Source organism: Harpia harpyja, chromosome 6, assembly GCF_026419915.1.
Source record: "Harpia harpyja isolate bHarHar1 chromosome 6, bHarHar1 primary haplotype, whole genome shotgun sequence".
Taxonomy (NCBI): domain Eukaryota; kingdom Metazoa; phylum Chordata; class Aves; order Accipitriformes; family Accipitridae; genus Harpia; species Harpia harpyja.
In genome coordinates, this window is record NC_068945.1 from 41950316 (window position 1) to 41969804 (window position 19489).

The window sequence follows — 19489 nt, forward strand, 5'->3', positions numbered from 1 at the left end:
TATGTGTCCAGTGTGCAAAAACTGCCATGGATGGGAGGGGAAAGGTGTCTCATGGAAGAGCAGCCCTGGGCAATAAATAATTTGGTTACTAACCATACTTCAAATACTGAGAAGTGAGGGACGAGGGGATTTTTTTTTGGCTGAGGATTCAGTAAAAGCCATAGAGAAAACTCCACAGTAAACATTATTTCTCCCATTCCCAGTATACAATCCCAATTTCAGTGTACCAGGTGTCCAGTAGTCCTAGCAGTTAGACCTCAATAATAAGAAGTGTGTGTTACAAGAGAGATGAACATGGCTATTGATTCCCCAAACCTACCTTTAAAGCACACCATCTGGGAGGCCTGATGTAAGACACTCTGGGATTCCCTGGATGTGACAGATACAGAAAAAAGTCTTTGCATTAAGTCTTTGCAAAACAAGTTAAAATGATTCATGGTACCAGTGACTGCTGTACAGTAAAATTCTAAGTCTTTTTACTGTAGGCTTCAGATCTGGACACCATTTCTGAAGAAAATGTGTGGAGAGTAAGAAAAAGAGAAAGGCTGGTAAAAAGGTGAAAACACGATTACAGCAAGAAGTGGCCTGCACAGCAGTAGGAAATAGACATCTACATATAATCCTTCATATATAGATATCATTCACACTCTGATCAATGGCATAAATTCCAGATGCTGTTTTACAGCTGTACAGTAAAATCAACCAGTATTGAAATAGAGTATTGCAGATTAGAAAAAAAAGGGACCTTTCAGGGTTGTGACCTTCTCTACTAGTGAGCAATGGAAGTTGAAGGCCTTGTCTCCATCCTCCCAAGTCCGAACTCAATAGTTTTAACAACACAGGGAAGATAGAAGGTGGACACAAAAGCAGTAGTTGACTTCAGGTAGGATGAAGAAATAAATGTGTTTAACAAATACGAATTCTCAAGAATCACTTAGTTCATTCCATTTTTCTGTTTCTCTGGAACTTTTTGTGGTTGCATAGTTTTTGATTTCACAGTCAAATAGTTTTTGTTTAACCTACTTATTTCCAATTCCCAAATTTCCTGTTAGCTAATTAGGAGCTTACTTTGTCTCTACCTACTTCCATCTCATTGGGGGTGGGGGGTAGGAGGGGTGGGGGGAGAGTGGGGGGATTGTTTGTCACTGCTTATTGCTACAAGAATGTCTTTATCATTGCTAATACCTTTATAGTCCCTGATCCTGCAACTACCTACACTTTTCCCATTTTATCCTACCAAGGGCTTTCACTGATTTCAGGGGAATACTCACATGGACAATTATTTATAGGACTGAAGCTTTAAGCAGTAATTGTCAAGGGCATCCTGTATTAGTGCGCTGTAAAAGAAGTCCTTAAGAAGTATACCACTCTTCGGTTGTGCAACAAAGAAGTTATATTTTATGCCTATTTACGTTACTGAGAATTGATCATATAAACCTTTTAAAAGGATTTTCAATTTTTAGTTTATAGCTATAATGTATTATGAGATCTCATCTTCTGCTCTTGAAAACAGTAAAAATTTTGACTAGCCAAGGGACATGTATGTCTTGTAAGAAGCAAGATGACAAGCTGGCATTTCTTGGCTTAAGTTAATATTCTTTAATCACCAGACCATGTTGTGGCTCCACTACACTGGGTTCTTCCTGAATGCAGCAAAACAGTCATGCCATTCATAGGAAAATCACTCTTTCCACAACACTTGCCAGTAATTTAAATTACAGTGGATTGGCACTCAGGAGTTCTGTGTATTCTGTCCCTGCCCTTGCTACGTTTTCCCTATACGACCTTGAGCAAAATGTTTAATTTATTTTCCTTGATAAATGTGAACTAGTAGTATTTATTTATCACTATGATTATATCTTTTTCATTTTGGAAAATCTTTGGGGTAAGGATTATTTCAGTCCCATTGGGACAATGGCACCTCCTCTTCACTGGGACCTTTATTTGAATCATTTCTTCTACTACTACTACTACTGCTACTACTACTACTACTACTACTACTACTACTAATCCCTTACTTATTCCCAGTAAAAAAACAGACTAAGCAATTTTATTTTTCAAGATAAGATATATGGCTTTGAAGCTAAATATAAAAATGCAGTCTTTTCTCTTATATGACAACCAATTAATCCATGTTAGTAGACTGATAGTTTATGGACAAGACTAGACATGCAAGTATTTTCTTACCAGTATAAGATTTATCCTCCCAGAGTTCCTCTAAGAGCCTATCACGAAATAAATTGTTGCATCACAAGAAAATTCACTGCAGCCTAAGTTGGTTTTCTTTTGGTTTTTTTGAACGAGCGAAATATGTTTGCTTTAATATGTTTGCAATGTAAACACCAATGTAGGTTTAATTTTTAATCTGTAAGGGCTTGGCAACAGTATATAAAAGTCTGGATATACCTTTTCATTTTGTCCTTTTATTGATAGAATTTGATGTTTCTATCCTTAACTAGAAATGTCTTGCCTGCTCATGTTTATGCAAAACAGATTTTTTGGAAGACAAGAAAAAAAAGAGGTACTGTAACATCAGAAGGAAACATCAAAGGACTAGTGGCAACATCTTAAGGCTTTTATCAAAGTAGTGAGGGAATGCATTAAAGCAACACTATATGTAGCTTACAAATGATAGGACTATCAAATTCAACAGTATGTCTGATGAACATAGAGGACATGTTTTACATGCGTTCTTTGTTTTAAAAGAAAGACTTGAAAAGTGGTTTTGCTTTCAAAACTCTGAGAGAAATATATAAAAAAAATAATGTAGACTCGGGTCTTTAGATTGTGTTAATCAATGCAGCTGCAGTGGAGTCAAAGGCAGCCAAGCCCACTTACACCTGATGACAAGTTACACTTTCATATTTTTTAAAGTCAGTTTTTTCAACATAAAATATATATATATATATTGGGCTTTTTATTCCTCTCCACTTATGTACCTATATGAGATTTGAGGAACAGAGTACTGGGATCTGGCCTAATGAATAAGAAATGTAGATAGTTCTAGTAGCTCAGAACAAGTCTGTTATGAAATGGTGGAGTGTGTCCACAAAATATCTTTCTGTCAACCCTGCTTCCCAAAAGTATTTCAAGAATGTCTACGTTGGCTTCACTTATTAGGAAAATGTTATTCATTGTTTCCTATTTATCCCTAAAACTTGCATTTAAAAAGCTCGCTTTGTACAAGTAGCAGAACCACCACCATGAAAAAAATGCCAGAACTGAATGAATTATACACAGTCTCACCTCGACCCCAACCCCTGTGTGGAGCACAGCTGCCTATTCTGTTTAAATTTACGGCTTTTGCAGCCTGCTGTAGGAAAAAATACAGATTGTGACTCCACCCCAGGAAGACATGGCTCCTCTCCCAGTCCCTGCAGTAGTAGTCAGGTACGAGTCCCAGCTTACCCCAAACCCAGACCCCACGACTTGTGGTCACAGCAAGTCCACCAACTGCTCCTAATATTTCACTACTTCTCACTGCCATGAATATGCAAAAAGGCTTAATACGTTGGGGGATAATAACTATTCACGAGTTTTACAGCTAAAATAACTGGGAGTTCATATAAAGCTAGTTTAGATAGAGCTGGGATTAAAACCTAGTTCTGTTATACGTGTGTGTGTATATATATATACATATATATATATACACACATATATTTTTTAATAGCCTAGTCTCAGCCACAGTGTTACACTGAGAATTTAGAAGTAGGCCTGCCCCTCGTAGCAGCAAGACAACATACAGAGAGGCATGGGAACAATCAATTTCCATAATAAGAGATCTGGCTATTTGGTTCATGGGAAGAGTACATGTTAAAAAATGTTTTGGGTCTAGTTCTTGCAAATGATTCCCGCTGGATCATTATTACAGCAGTTACTTTTCATGGAACCATTGAACTCTGGTCAAGAAGGACAAGGAAGATAGAACAAATGTTCAGCATCACTATGCTCCCTCCGCATGTCTGCTTCACCCTCCAGTGATGGGCTGTGTGTGTGTTGCTCTGTGTAGGGCGATGTAGGGATGCTAAGCAGCTGCTTTCTATTGATTTGCAGCTCTTAGAACATGTTCTGTGGATCTGAAGGCTGTAAGTTCACAGGCAGCTGCTAATCCATGTGGAGGTGAAAAGCAATGGATAAAAATCAGCATAGGGACTTGGAAATAATGGACAGAATCACAAACCTCAACTGCTGGAGTTCTATTGCAAAGCACAGAATTTAGAAAAAAAATCTGATGCTCATGGGAAAACCAGGACATTTGCTTATATGCATCTCGTCCCCAGACTGATTGATGATCACTAAGCAGAGATTTATGGATCTTTCTTTCTAATAGCTCCTCCGTGAGCCCAGTGCAAGATGGTTTTTGCACATCCTAACTCTCTCATCACAAGCTCTCCACCCATTTATACTACTTCAAAATGTCAGCAGGCCAAAATTGTTCATTAAATCTTATTATTATTTATTAATTGCATTATAGCAGCACAGAGAAGCAGTGGTAGAGCACAAGCAAGGAATGAAATGGGTTTCCAGCCCATCATCACCACTTATATCTACCTCCTGCCATCTTGGCAGCCCAGCACCTGCAACCCACTTGATCAATACAACTGCACTGCATGGACACTCAGTAGCTATGTCACTCCTAAGAGCCTGTGATATACCAGAAACCCCTCACGCTATACATTTTGCAAACTCAGAACAAAATTTCAGGCTCTGCCCAACATCGCAGGTTGCTCAGGAGGCACAATCAGCCAATAGTTATAACCACCAGCTTTACAATGTGGCAGGTTTCCTGCTTTTTGAACATGACTGGAAATTTTTGAGCTCCCGGAGTGCAACTCTGATTTTGAAATAAACTCTGAAAGTCTTGTTTCTGTAATACTGGTAAAAATCCAATATATAAAAACCTCTTTGTTAAAACTGAGGAAGTCAAAAGGGCTGAGAAATTTGACAAACACCCATTTCTGTCTATCTATTGGAGCTCTTGATTAGGATGTCACAGATTTATGAGAGAACTAATAATAAATACAGCTCCGAACTAACAAGAAAGAGAGCAGGAACGAATGACTGGGAATACACATTCAGTGCCCATTAATTGCCTTGCTATATGGTCCTCCATGCTTGTGGGAATTCATGTTTTAGAAACATTTATGGAGATATCCAGCAGAGAGCATGATACTCTTTTCAGTAGGCTTCCTCATACACCTGCAACAGCTAATGAAATAATGTCAACTTTTTATGAATATTCAGAGTGCTTTTGTTAATAAAAAAAGAAGGCATTACAATAGCCAGCCATTATGTAGGCTGGCACCAACTGTTCAACTTTTCTAAGAGAAAAAATAATAGTGTGTGAATTGTATTGCTCATGAAAGTGAGACAGATGTAGGAAGAAGGCAGGCAGACACTGCAAACATTTGCATCCCACCTCAGGCTCCACCTGGAACACCCGTTATTCAATTACTGGGGCTTACCTCTACAATCCACACAACCTTATGCAGCATTTGTACAATATGGCTACGTGGCTAAGGACTAGTTAATATATGCAGAAAAATTTTCAAAACTACAGCACGTTTGTAGACCTGCATCTTTCAGTGTAGGAATTCTGAAACAATAGCATTCAGTAAGATCGAGACCAAAAAAATAATGTTGTCCATTTATGGGTTAGTTTAGATCCAAAATGTTATTTATGTAAAGTTTTACATGCCTGCAACAGGTATCACCAGGGATACAGTTTCTAAATGGATCTAAGAGTTATGGTAAACATACAAAGGCACAGTGACTCCTACTTAAGTGTAGCTCCTATTCTAGAGAAAGTAGAGCAGATAAGCTGCTGTTTATGAAAAAGGCTGTCTCTGGCAGTCTCATTTGCCCTGCAAAGGGTGGTTTTCAGTTTTAGATGAGGGAATTCTGAATTCAGATACATGAAGGGGTGTAGATATCATACAGCTGAGCAGGCAGTGCCTAACTTGAAGACATCTGCCACTCCTTTCCCCCTCCACCCTCCCTTCCAAATGAGAACTCTGTCCCTGAGAACAGCGCAAAGGCAGACAGACAGACGTTTAGAGCATTCAGAAGATGAATTTTTTTTTTTTCTAATTGGATCTTACACACTTATCAGAATTCCTCCTCATGACTGAGTGAAGGGAATTAAATTGCAATGACATAATTAAGTAATATTCTATTCATACAAAAAAAATCAAACAAACAATTTGTATAAATCGAAGTGTCTATTATTATTGGTGGGTTTGTCTCTTATTCTGACCTTTTCCACAAATATTCTTCCTGTACAGGCCCTCTTTTCAGATATAGTTCTACCATGGTGCTGGTAACAGATCCCCCAACAGGAGACGATCAAGCTGTAGGGCAGGTCAACACAGCTGGCCTTCACTCAGTCATAACAGAGAAAATCTCCTTTCCATCTTTTTGTTCAGTAAAGAATGAGTAACTGAAATGATAACCTCAAATGGCAATTTATGGACAGTATATATATAATATACAAATACCTATGTATGTATTTCTCTCTGTTTCTCATACATGCCTTGCTATAGATGGGCAAACACACAAAGGGCTTTTAAAGCAGAAAAAAAACCTTGCCATTTACCTCAAAACTCTCCATGCACTTGAGTTTCTCATCGTATTATATTAATTAATCTTATTGGCTTCAACATGTATTTTTTATATCCTGAAATGAAAAAGTGAGGTCTATTATGATTACTGATATTTCTAAATTAGCTTTCCCCTCAAATTGAGACAAAATTCTGCCGCCTTTGTGTGCTTCAAATTATGAGCTTGGTTCCCTGCTTACTCTCTGTAGACAACAAAAGCTCTCTCAGAGCAGGGCAGGAGTCAGCCCTACTAATCAGTCCATGATCACAACCAGAAAACTGCAAAACACAGCTTTAATGAGCATAAGACATATCTAAGTAAATCACACCCAAATACCTGAAGTAAGTACATAGAGCCACTAACTCCTCATGCAGTCAAAACTTTGAGGTGGGCCAAGCACTATTTAAATTCCTATCCAGTGAAAACAAGATGCAAAAACTTCAAGGGCTACTTCAACAACCCCAATGAACAGACTAAACAGATCACAATGAGAATGAGATTTTCTTCTCCACTGTGGAGTTTCACAGGATGCAAGCACACTGTTAGTCTTCAGCATGTGTTATACACAGGGCAGGACACTGACTGACACATGGAAATAACAATCCTGACATCACTTCATAGAATCATAGAATCATAGAATCATAGAATCACAGAATGGTTTGGGTTGGAAGGGACCTTTAAAGGCCATCTAGTCCAAACCCCCGGCAAGGAGCGGGGACATCTTCAACTAGACCAGGTTGCTCAGAGCCCCATCCAGCCTGACCTTGAGCGCTTCCAGGGATGGGGCATCTACCACCTCTCTGGACAACCTGTGCCAGTGTTTCACCACCCTCATCGTAAAAAATTTCTTCCTTATATCTAATCTGAATCTACCCTCCTTTAGTTTAAAACCATTACCCCTTGTCCTATCGCTACAGGCCCTGCTGAAAAGTCTGGCTCCATCTTTCTTATAAGCCCCCTTTAAGTATTGAAAGGCCTCAATAAGGTCTCCCCAGAGCCTGCTCTTCTCTAGGCTGAACAACCCCAACTCTCTCAGCCTTTCCTCATAGGAGAGGTGTTCCATCCCTCTGATCGTTTTTGTGGCCCTCCTCTGGACTTGCCCCAACAGGTCCATGTCTTTCCTGTACCAAGGACCCAGAATAGAACACAGTACTCCAGGTGGGGTCTCACCAGAGCAGAGTAGAGGGGGAGAATCACCTCCCTTGACCTGCTGGTCACATTTCTTTTGATGCAGCCCAGGATGCAGTTGGCCTTCTGGGGTGTGAGCATGCATTGCTGGTTCATGTCCAGTTTTCATCCACTTCTGAAGTTGCAGATCAATGCACTTCATACATGATGGAGCAAAATAGTCAAACTCATGTCTTTTGAGAGTTATGTTTCACTTTTCCTTTAGGACATTCAGTGCAAATGAACTGATTCTTACAAGTGTGGAAAACCACCGCCATGGAAAGCTATATGGGCTACAAAATACCATAGACATGGCCACTCTCAGGAACACTTCTATCTAGGTTTCTAAATGTGAACTTAAGAGTGGGAAGTCTGGACATAAGACAATCTTAGCTCAGACATTTAAGGCCATGCGCAGACGTGGCACATGAAGCTAGCATTAAATACGTGCTTCTGCTAGCCTAGACATCTGTTCTTACACCTGGGGAGTAAGTGTGCTTTGAATTTCTTAGTCAAAATTAAATTAATTAGCATGCTAACTCTCACAGATTCAAGTGACCTGTAACATTAATTGCATGATAGTATTCATTAGATTTTGTTTTGGTTTAATCCTGCTAAACTTGAAAATATGCACACTTAAAAAAAAACCAACAAAACATCACATTGACATTCAAGTCAGAGAACAAAGGCCATTATAGAACAAAGTTAGGATCAGTCTCTGAATCTCTTTTGTCCTGGATGCAGGTAGCAGCTTCATGTTCTGTACAGACACAAGTACTTCAAGGAAATGTGAGGGTCAGCAGAAAGAGGAGTCGGGTGTTGATCTTTACCATACAAAGACAAACATGACTGTTTGATGCAGACTGATGAGAATTCCTTTGGATACTACATGCAGTGACTACCCAGCTTCACTGAGCTCTTGTGCATACTCTCAATCCTACTGTTAGTTTTTATGAGGATTGCAATAGTTCAGCAATTTGTTAGTTATTATCACGTTATATTATTCTGGTCTTTGTAGGATTCGTTGAAATATCACTTCCGCCATTTGTAATTATATTTTCTAGAGGCATTAGTGTAATTTGAAGAGCAGTGTGTTTGTCATGTCCCATCATCAGAACAAGAGAGCCCTATTCCATGCCCTGGTTGGATCACTCCTTTTTAAATACTTAATTTTTGTGGAAGCCAGTAAAAAACAATTCCTAAATATACCCTAAGCACCATTGTGGATCTGTGCTTTAATCTTGTCTCATGAATTAAATATATATATACTTCTCTAATCAGAGTTTGATTTGGTCACTTAACCTTGAGTTCCTACAGTTTTTGGACAAATCAGGCTCAGTTTAGGCAGCTTAAGCTAACACACCAATGAGAAAAAGTAGTCCAACTTATCTACTTGTCTCAAACAGTATCCATTTTCAGGTATTCAGGAAAAGGAAGGAAATTATATAATAATGAGAACAGCCGTATAGGCAATCCAAATAACAATGGGACTCAATGAGCTGAAAGTTAGTGACTGGCAACTTCCAGCTGAAAGTTAGTGATGGTGAAATAGGAAGTTCTGCATAGAAGCTCTCTGAAGATGTTTTACTTTAATGTTGCATAACATTCAGTTATGAATATTCCTCACTTGCACAAAGTCTACACATCTGTAGTGATGAATTCCACAGGCATATAAAGTTATGTTCAAAAATCTTAAATAACAACGTTTATATGATATTTTTAATTTCCTCGACAGCTTTCCTGCACCTGTTTGACAAAAAGGAGCAAAAAAGCAATGGTACTCTCAGACTTTCAGTAGTTGCTGAATATGTATGACTTTGAAGCTATCTTATTTAATTTCACTTAATAAAGATGTTGACATTTTCCAAATATGAAATCGTGATTGTCCTCATTGTCACAGGCTCTTGGCACAGCCCCCTAACATACAAATGTGACAGTTTCTCCTCAGCTAAAATTTAAAATAAAATCTAATTGCAATGGTATGAATTCAGAAATAGCAATGTGGAGAAAAATAATGAAGTCAATAGAATTAACATGAAAGAAGATCTTTAAAATTAAAGTGAAAAAAATCGATAGAGAAATGTTTGTGCATAAAAATAGTCAACTTTAAACAATATTCAAACAAACAGAAAATAAATTGTTTCAATTATTTTCTGACATAAATAATTATGGTAATTCCAAAAATTGAATTTAAAAGAATTAAGTTTTATCATTATGTATGAGGTTACATTATTAAATGTAACAGGAAATCTACAGTTTGGATCTAACCCTGTAGAAAGGCTTTTTATCATTTAAATATGATTTGAAGGAGGGGGAGGCTCTCCTGCATGTTACTGTCTTCTATTTCATCTTTAATTTAACCCTTTGAGCATTTTGCAGAATGAACAGGAGTCATGTGCATCAAAGAAGAAGATAAATTTGATTAATTCAGTTTGGTTAAAAAGTAGGAGTATTTCAACTTGCTATCATGTTAGTAACTATAAACTAAAATTCCTGTTGGTGTTTATAATTGGTTGGACACCTTTTTTTCAAGGACTTCACTATAAAGCGTGAGAAGCTGCAGACCTGATCAAACATCTGTAGGCACTAATGTACTGTAGGGAGCTCCTGTAGGGAGCCACAGGCACATCCAGAATGATTTACTCCTCAGGGGAGACAGCCAGTATTTAGGTTCTGTCTTTTCTCAGGGATTCTTTTAAGAAAGAGTAACTTTCTTTCCAGCTGCTGAACAGCTCATGAGTGTTCTGAGCAGCAGCCCCAACTTCACCCACTTTGAGAGGGAGCAGAAAACACCTTAGAGGCATTTGGCACACATACAGCAGAGTCAATCCCGGTTGCCTGTGGTTCCCTAAATAGACAGGGAAACAGCTCCTCTTACTGTGGTACCAGCCTCACGTCTATCACCACCCACCTCAGGACACCCCTCCTTGAGTGGGTTCTCCAGTATGCAGATACCAGCAGCAGGAATTATGTTACCCCAAAGGTCCTGCAATGTTTATGGAAACAGAATTTGAACATTTCCCACACTGCAGTAGAAAGGCTTTGTTTTATCATCATTAAACATATTAATACCAATGAGCTACAGATGCTGCTAATTATATGGTTTGGGAGTTATCTCACATGAGTAAGGTAAATGACCATCCTTATCTTTGTATGCTGGTCACACTGGCTGAGATCATGACTTGCTATAACTCGTTTCATTAAATCCTGAGATATAGTAGCCGAATATCTAGATCCCTTTAATTAAAGTTTATATGGCATCATAATTTATACAACAAAAATTTGAGCTGTCTTTACCAAAGTTCTGCAAGAAAGATAGGCTAACATTAGCAATTAAAACTGAACAGAGGCCACCCTTAGTTTGAGTTGACAGTGGACTCTAAGAAAAAGTAGTCTGAGTCATGCCATTATTGCTCAAAGTCATTACATTTCACTATCCTATTTTTAGACTTTTTTTTAAACAGATGTCAAGCCCAGAGACTGAAGATTGAGGAAAGTTAAGATGAAAAAGAACACTCAAGTTTTTCATTAGAAGACTCATTTCAAAACAGGGAGGCAAAATATTAACTTGATTCACAGGTTAAATTTCATTTAAGTAAATACTTGGAAAGCTGAGTTTTTAAATTTTATCAACATCTTTCTTTTTATCTCATTCTATAAATCATTCCTAATGCTCATCTTTTGAGTCTGCCATCTCATCCATGTTTCTGTTGGGTGAGAAATTGCCTGGTTTTGAAACTATTTTCATTTTGTTTCTGCTTTCCCTCCTTTTTTTCCCAGTGTGGAACACATCTCATGTTGAAGATTGACAATATAGTCCACTGACCCTTGTATTTACATTCACATACCATCTATGATGCAGCTAAAGCAATTTAATTTCTGCAAACAAAAACAAAACTAGAAGAATATTTCATGCTTATAGGCATATTGATTACATTTAGCCAATGGAAATTGAGAAGAGAAAAAGTGCAAAGTGATCTGAAAGGTATTTCCACATTTTCAACCCATAACCCATGTGCTATAGATTGTGAATTTCCACTTACAGCACTGTACACATCAGTTTATATAATAATCAGAAAAAATAAATTTTCCCTTGTTTATTTGGCCATTTTCAAATCAGTACAAGTGAGAGCAGCTGCAGTAAAGTCTGTTGCTGAACTGGTTTGCAGCAGAACTGTGTTTGACTCACTGCATCCATTAAACTGGCTCTGAAACTAGCTGCAAAACAGGCTGAACTTTTTTTGGAGGGTCTGATTATCTTGCAAAATTTTCAGCACTTCCTTTTTCAGATTAGGCTGTGAAGTGTGAGAAGTGTCCTCTCATCCTTCCTTCTCCCCTTCCCCACCTCCAGGCTTTCAGCTATTGCTTAAGACTCTGAGTTAATAAGGAAGTTCGGAGGAGCATGGCGAAGTTAATAATATACACTAGATTAAAATGGATCCAAGATATATGGTGAAGAACTTTGTCTCAGGACAGCAAGGGTGTATTCCCATGCAATGACTGAGGGGTTGGGTCACTTTGGCCAATTCCTGTCACCTCCCTGTGCCATCCTTTGGCTGCCCTTTTGCCTGGCTTCCCTAGATAAATGATAAATTCTTCAAGGCAAGCCCTATTTCTTGCCACGCATTTTTACCCGAGGGCATTCCTCTTGACCAAGTTTAGACACTTCAAAGTTAGACGTCTCTACCCGCGATGATCCTCTTACTGATGAGAATTCTCCAGGAGATGATTTGTTCGACCAGCCGTGGACAGCTAACTGAGGACTGCACAGAGGTCTCCAGAGTTCTCTCCTCTACTCCATTTGTTATGAAGGCAACCTGGCATTAGTAACTCAGGCTAAGACATCCAACTTCTGGACACAGACATGAGAGCAAATGAAGTCTCTCTAATACAGCCTGTGCGGCCATTATAGACACTTAATACAACCCTAAGTAAAGTTTTATCTGAATTTGGTTGGATTTGCTTTAGTTGAACAGATTTACTCTTCATTTCAAAGTCACAATTCATTAAACAGCTAAAAAGGGAAAAATGATTTTGTGCTGCAATATCTCCCTTCATCCCCTAAAGCCTTTGCAGCACATCCAGCCATGCACAGAGGTGAAGAGGGGGATTCCACTTGTGCAAGGGCGGGCAGCTGGACTGAACACCTTCTGAAGAAGGAAGGCTTTGAAACACCATGCGAAACTGAGGAAAATGGCAAGTATTTCCTACAACTTGCGTAGCCTGAGACTTGAGAAGCAGCTTTCCCTTGGACTACACTTAAATTTTTCCTGAAAGAAACATCAAACCAACAGGTTTTGAACACACCTATATAGTCTCTGTCAAGATGAAAAGTTAATAGATCCCAATGGGTATGGCTGCTTGATCAGCAAGGTTATTTTGTGCTTGGCTGTGCCTGGTTTTGCAAGCGCTCCTTTACTGAAGCGTGGTATAATTATCTCTTACAGGAAAGAGTTTGTTCAGTTCCTAGCCTTGCGCTGACAACAGCCTGCAGCCCTGTGCTGCTTCCCCTGCTTTCACAACTCAGCAGAACCTGTCCCATTGGAACAAGGCCAGTTACAGGCAGATGTGACCACAACATTGCCCAGCCCAGATCACCTATCATCTAGTTGGGCAACATACTGATACAGTCCCAAGAAGCCTCCAAAAGTAACAGAATGACTGTGACACAAAACCCGGGCCTCTGCCCACATGCTCACCACTTACTGCTTCAAGGTGGCTTTGCAGCACTCCGATGACACAACCCTCCTATGCCTTTGTGCAAAAGGATCCCCACAGAGATGTTCCCTTTCTCTTTTGGTGCAGGGAAAACCACTGCTAGGGAAAATTTACAGTCTTGTGCATTGGCAGTACAACTCTATAAAGGTGAAGCAACATCGAGTGATGGATTAAAACACAACACACCAGGGCAAAGCACAGCTCAAGGGCAACCTTGCTTTTTACTGACCTGGTTTAGAAATTTCTAATTTGCACCTTCGTTTTCTTAAATACATTTGCATTTACAAATGTGTACACCCTCACACCTGCATCCATCCAACATGATGAGTCACCCTGGAGCAGAGTACGTAAGTGCTTCTCTACTAAGCAAGTGTTATTCCCCAAGGCTGGTGGTCACATTTGTGTTCTCCCATTCAGCAAAGGTGTTGGCTGAGGAGCATGCAGTAGGTCAATATGAAGAGAAAAGAATGGCTTCGAATCTAACCTTGTTACCATTTTTTTTTCTTTTGCTATGTTTCTTCCATACAAATGCATGTCAGTTCCAGAATGCAAGTTTTGGATTAAATTAGGGAGTTGTGTCCTAATTATGTCTGAAACAGGCAGATTGATTGCTCTGTGTTAGATCTTGCTTCTCCATAATGACAACTGGCTTAGCCCAGATGTCAAACTTTTAGAACAACCCAGATAAGATGAGCAAACTAGGAGCAGCTTTATAATATGACTTGGGATAAATAAGTATGGATTTTTTTAATTTACTTTGATTTAAAATTAGGCATCTAAATTAGTACTCAGTCCTGTCAGTTGCCACAGTAGTATGAGAATACCTTTGTGTATAGCTCTCCAAAACTCAATTGCTCCCCTAAGAATTGCAAGGAGCATACTGACTTTGATGTGAAATTATACATTCAGGATATTCTTGTGAGAACCACAAAAGTGACTCAAGAATGCCAGTCCCCACTGATCTTATTGTAGACTATGCTCTTAAATCACTCTCAGGCTTTGAAAATTCATCTACATCTTGGGCATCCAAATTTGAAAGATTTGTCCATGACCGTGGAGGCAAAAAGACCAAGTATGATTTAGATACCAAATAGTAATTATAGGTTTGGGGGACAGAGGGACGTTATTGTTTTTTTCCTTAGATCAGTGGTTTTTATTTGTCTTTGCCTTGGGGACAAATTGTCTATATTTAGAATCAAGTTTTTATGGTGGAGAGTTTAATTGTGAATGAATATAGCTCTCTATACATCCATATACATGGACTTAACATCTGTACATACATGATTGTTAAAGTCCCCATAGTTCTAAAAACTGTTTCATAATTAACTATTAAAATTGATGAGGGGAAAGGGTAAACTGCATAATGGAAAAGTGTGGTGTGATGTAAATATTATTTGAATACAGCCTTGCTCTGAAGTTTTCAGCAAAAATTCCACTGAACTAAACAGAAGTTTTGTGTAAATAAGCAGTAAAAAGCGTGTACGGTTTTATGTAGTACAACAAATTAAATTTTATAGAAGAGGGAAATGAAATCTTCTTGTCTCCTCAGAAAGCAGTTTATTAAGTTAATGGTCTAACTTAAACCCAGTTAGCTATGGTGCAATGCTATGGCTATAGAAGTACAATAGTTTAATTGTAACACAGTCCAAATCCAGATGGCACTGAAAATATCTTTTTAACCAACCAGTTCCTGCCACAAAAATACACTGTAAGTTCAATGGCAGTTCAAATACGATCATTAAAATCGATTATTAATGACTACACAATTAAGCTCTGTTGTGCAGTCAGTCTCTGCTCTCGCACACCCCCGCCACGAAGCAGTTTGCTGCCCGCCAGGCTGGCATGGGCACCCAGGCTCTCCCCACAGCTGGCACCACCGCTGCGAGACTCTGCACCCTCTCCTGCGGTCCCTGAAGCCAGGTTAGAACCTGCTAGCTGGTTGTCCCCACTACCGAGAAGCAGAATGGTCCCTGGAGGCAGGCACTTGCCCGTCCCCGTACTCACCCTAGCTCCTTACCCATACCGCGGGGGACAGACGTGACCGGCCGGCTGGAGGTCAGTAATGCGAGGGAAGCAAGCACCCGTGGGTTTCACAGATCCTGCTTCCTTTCCCATGAAGGGTGGGGACAAGGTTGACCTCTTAAGGAACTACTAGAAATTTGGTTCTATATTTGACTTTCGATGGCTGTTAAAGAAAACTGCTCAGGGCAAAGTTTGCGTAACGCCACCTTCCTCTCGCAAACAAAACATGGTTTTTGGAAGTGAGGTGGAAATTTCAGCTATTACTTTAACAGCTTTAAAATTCTCAGAAATATACGAGAAAACCTGCCCCAAAAGCTATCGCATAATAATATTCCATGTACTGAGACAAAATTAATACGAGATGAGATGACTCTTTCATCACAGCAGGGAGACTCGAGAAAAAAAGCCCTGAATATGGATCAAGGTTTTGGGTATTTAAAAGGGCAACTCAGGTGTGTGTGGTGTTGAAGACATGTTTATCTTGGGTTGAGATTAAAAAGTTCTGTAATCAGGATAGGCTTTTGTAATGCAATGATTTCCTCCAAATTATGAATAACTTGAAATCACGCTAAGTCCCCTAAGCTTTTTTTTTTTTTTTTTTTTCCTTAAAGTAGTGCCTATATGCTAAAGCCTTGAGGGAAGCAATTTTGTCTCTTTTAAGGCCAGTTTTTATAACCGCTGTAAGTGTTATGGGCATATTTGAATTTTCACATTCAAACACTTTCAAAGGTGGAAGTTACATCCCAGAGTCCTGTTCAAGAAACACCCATTTTCTCTCACACTGTATTATTCTCTGTGTAACGTTAGAGTAAAGGATTCATCTAACCCTTCATGAGAAGCAAGAATTGGGATACACGAGAAATGACAGATGAGCTACAGCTAGCATGGTATTTTCATGGTTTAATTATTCTTTACTTGAAAGACACTAAAATACTTTGAAAGTTCTCACACTCAGTCAAGTTTTTGGTGCAATGCACAAAACCAAAAGCAAGGGGGCTGAAGTTCAAACAGCAGCTCACAATTTTTAGTAACAATACTGAAAGAAGTTAATAGTGCCTCTGATCTCACCAAGCAAGAAAGAGGTCCAATATGGCAAAAAGTTATACAGGGACAAAACCATCTGAGAGAGATAAAACACTCGGACACTGTCCACCTCGGACACTGAAACAGAGCTGCTTTCCTTAAAGCTGCTGAAGATGCCATTGCTATTCTCACAGCACTGCAAAACTTAAAAAAATGTCACGAGACCTGCATTTGCCTTCATCTGAGCTCCGCTCTAGACAGGGACAGCCTAGCTCCCCATGGGGCACTTGAAAAGCTGAGGTGGATTCAAAGCTCCACAAACAAGACAAAGTTCAGCAAAGTGGGGGGGGGGTGGGGGGGGACGGTGAGAAAACCTGTTTGGACCTTCAGCCAGAGAAATTCTGGCAAGTGATATAAAAACCATCATGGAGGAGCTCAGGGTGGCAAAGGGGACAGAAATGGAAGCCCTGGCCTTAGGGGAGAGAGGAGAGATGGACTAGTCACTTCTTGGTTGGCCAATGACACATTAGCAGATGCCATATCTAATACATTCTCCTTGAGTGTTCCCTGTTGTTTCTGGCTTCCACTTCACTGATTTCCATGAGAAATGGCTGATCAGGACTCTGTTCAGCATCCCTGCGCCCTCCAGCATCCTGCCACCCTTTTCCTTGAGATCCAGAGGTGATTCCTTATTCTTTTGCTTAAGGAATGCACTTTGAGAGAAAGTACAAACATTATTGATAACAGAGGTCAGCTCCCTCCCCTCCCCAAGCTATGAGTATTTCCTTTTTTCACCGTTAGAGACATAACTAAATTAAAATGTCATTACCGTAATATTTCCCTGCTACATAAACTTTTCACCTAAGAATCTCAGAAGGCTTTGTTCTGGTAAATATTGTCATCTTTGAGAGGCTTGGTAATGAAGTTGGTATATGACACAGTTTAGGAATAAAACTCAGAAACACAGATTGCACTCCCTAAGTCTAATTACTGCCATCCTATGCTTTTCTCTTTCTGGCACCTAAAAATTTGAAAAAATATGATTTTCTCTCCCAGACCCATTTAGCCCATATTTTACTAATAGTCCCAGTAATGCACTGTACAGTGGATAACAGGCCAAACGAAACCACACCAAATGAAGATAAAAAAATCATGTCTAAGAAAAGTCTGGATTTTGCTAAGTTTACAGCCTTTGAGATATTCAAGCACATAATATCAGCCAAATGAAGACGCTACTGAGAAAGCATCCAGTTTTTAGTCAAAGACACCTAAGGTTATGCTGAAATGCCTTTTTTTTCAGGGAACAGTGATTTGAACGGAAGCTCAGCACTTCCCTGACCACAGGCCAGCATGGATCCAGCCCCTGGGTCCCTTCCTATGGGAACACAAGGCAGAGAGACCTCTTTTCAAAGGAGGTCAGCCTTTGAAACAGGAACTGACCTTCAGCAACCAAGACTCCCCTCTCCTTTGCAGCCTTCGTGCAGTTTCTATTAGAAAGCAATGCAATGGGGTATATTCTAATTCTCATCTGCTGAACATCCTTAAAAGCATGCAGTTGTTCCTGTTCTCACTAAAAGACAGGAACTGAGCGCGTTTGAGACAGGACTGTCCCTCAGCTCCTCTTCCTCTGCCTTTCCCATATATGGTTAGTTCTGCTATCAAACCTAATCCATTTGCAGTGTTTAAGAGTAATTTTGATCATCAGGGGTAGAAAGTATGAAGTCCCTGCGTGTTTCTGGGAAACTTTCTGTGGGCTAACAAGGATCCAGGCAAATGCCCAGGCACATTCAGCTTGCTGCCATTTCTCTGGAGAGGAAGAGGAGTGGATGTCCAGACGAGGGGTGCAGCTGCTTGCAGGAGGGGGAGAGCAGGGAATAGCCTTCTGCCATTGTCACTTCCAGGAGAGAGGAGAAAAGCAGGGGGTGCCTGCTGGGAAGGATGCACTCAAGGGGGTCCGGAGCCCACATCCCAGCCTGGATCCAGACTTGTATCCAGCTGCCACAGTCAGAAATCCCACCCTAAATAAAGATGGGCTTTCTTTCCTAGTCACATACAGGGGAGCTGTTTAGGTAAGCCCCACATCATAAATGCATTGTGATACCTACCCAAAGTGAGAATTGTGCTTTTCCCTGCAAGAGCAGCTGCTATTTTATGGAGGTTGATAGGTGAGAAAATGGAAAAGTTTTACATTTCATTTAAAATTGAGCCACAGAGCTTTCTAAATCAATATTGGCGCCCTCAAATCTCAGACCAAAAAATACCTGTCAAAGGCAAAGAATGACTGTTCTCATCATTCTAGCCATCAAAGTTATTTTGATCAAGTCTGTGTGTATTTTTAATAACGATTTTCCTTCTCCCCCTAAGTCTTGTTATTCACTTGAAGGTAAAATTATACAAAAGAGGAGCAACTCTCTGAAAAAGTGTGAGAACCTCTGGGACAAGATCAACCAGTATTTTGTCAACTCAGGGTCTTGAATTTTATGTGTGACAGAAGGCACTGTGACTATGGCTCTTCACAACAGAAATAGTTTTAAAATATTTATTTTAACAACATATAACAGTGGCAAGACTACAATAAATCGCAGTTTTCTGTTTGTTTGCCATCTTTAACATTAATGATTGTGAAGATGATATATTTACATCATCCATGTCCCAATGTAAAGAGATGGAAAAGACTTCCTCAGTGCTATGAAAAGCCTCTCTAAGAACTAAAATTCGAACTTAAAAGAACAACAATCCTGAAATTGTCTCAAAGTGTTTCATATATCGTCATGCTGAGATTTACACAAGAAACCCCTACCAAAACCAGCTGGAATCAGGGAGAGGGGAAAGCAAACATTCTAACAGCTTTGTCACGCTGGGCTTGTAGCACTGTTCCCAGTGCTAAGCAGTGTCCTAATACAAATTTGACATTTTAAAAAAATTCTAAGAAGCATTACTTAGAATTTATCAAAAACAA

The 19489-nt window shown here is 39.6% G+C and overlaps 1 protein-coding gene across 2 annotated transcripts in view; it reads right to left on the reverse strand.

Annotated features, from left to right (window-relative positions):
* TFEC (transcription factor EC) overlaps nucleotides 1–15551 on the reverse strand; it is a 71884-nt gene extending 56333 nt beyond the window's left edge. For both annotated transcript variants that reach the window (XM_052790560.1, XM_052790559.1), the window contains exon 1: nucleotides 15503–15551. The gene's annotated coding sequence lies outside the window, so the exon portion shown is untranslated. The remainder of the gene's footprint in view (nucleotides 1–15502) is intronic.
* Nucleotides 15552–19489: the final 3938 nt, after the last annotated feature.